The following is a 1,220-nucleotide window of genomic DNA, read 5'->3' as shown; positions in this document are numbered from 1 at the left end:
CTCCCTCCCTCCCCCCCTCCCTCTCTCTCTCTCTCTCTCCCTCTCTCTATCTCTCTCTTCCTCTCTCTCATTTTTCTCTTTTGCTCACTCTCTCCTTCTCCCCTCTCTCTCCTTTCTCTCTTTTTTCTCTCTCTTCTCCTCTCCCTCTCTCTCCTTTCTCTCTTTCTTTCTCTATCTTCTTCTCTCCCTTTCTCCCCCTCCTTTCTCTATCTTCCTCCTCTCTATTTTCCTTTTCCCTCTCTCTCTCCTCCCCTCTCTTTGTCTTCCTCTCTCCCTCTTCTCTCTCCCTCTCTCTTTCTCTCTCCCTTTTCTCCCTCTCTATCCCTTTCTCTCATTCTCTCTCTCTCTCTCCCCTATCCTTCTTCCTCTCTCTCTCTCTCCTTTCCTCTCCCCCTCTCTCTCTTCCCCCTTTCTCTCTCTCTTTCTCTCCTTCTCTTTCCGTCCTCTCTCCCTCTCTCCTTCTCTCCCTCCTCTCTCTCTATCCCTTTCTCTCATTTTTCTCTCTCCCTTATCCCTCTCTCCCATTTCTCTTTCTCTCTCTCTCCTTCTCTCTATCTCTCTCAATTTTTCTCCCTCTCTCTTCCTCCTTCTCTCTCTTTCCTTGTGCTCTTTTTTCTCCTCTCTTCTCTCTCTTCCTCTCTCTCCTCCTCCTCCTCCTCCTCTCTCTTCTCCTTCTCTCTCTTATTTTGGAGAAAAGAGGAAGAGAAAGAGAAGAGGGATATAGAGTGAGAAAAGGATGAGAGAGAAAGGAAGGAGTAAAAGAGAATAAGGAGAGAGAGGAAAGAGAAAAAAGAGAGAAAAAAGGATAGAGAAAGAAGGGAATGAGAGAGAGAAAAGGAGAGAGAAATAAGGGAAGGAGAGAGAAGAATAGAAAAGAGAAAGAAAAAAGAGAAAAATGAGAGAGAGAAAGAGGATGAGAGAGGGGAGGTGGAAAGAGGGCAGAGAGGAGAGAAACAAAAGGGGAAAGAGGAAAAAGAGGAAGAGAGAGAGAGAGAAGGGGAAGGTAGGGAGAGAGAGAAGGGGATGGGAGGGGGAGAGAGAGGGAGAGGGGAGAAAAGGAAAGAGAGAGAGAGAGAGATGAGGGGGAGAAAGAGGAGAAGGAGAGAGAGAGAGAGAGGAAGAAAGAGGGGAGGAGGAGAGATAGAGAGAGGAGGGAGAGAAAAAAAGGGAGAGAGAGAGAGAAGAAGAAGAAGAAGAGAGAGAAGAAAGAAGGGGGAGGG

The sequence above is a fragment of the Arachis duranensis genome, chromosome 2 (genome assembly GCF_000817695.3).
Source record: "Arachis duranensis cultivar V14167 chromosome 2, aradu.V14167.gnm2.J7QH, whole genome shotgun sequence".
NCBI classification, from domain to species: Eukaryota; Viridiplantae; Streptophyta; class Magnoliopsida; order Fabales; family Fabaceae; genus Arachis; species Arachis duranensis.
This window is presented reverse-complemented; position numbering follows the sequence as displayed.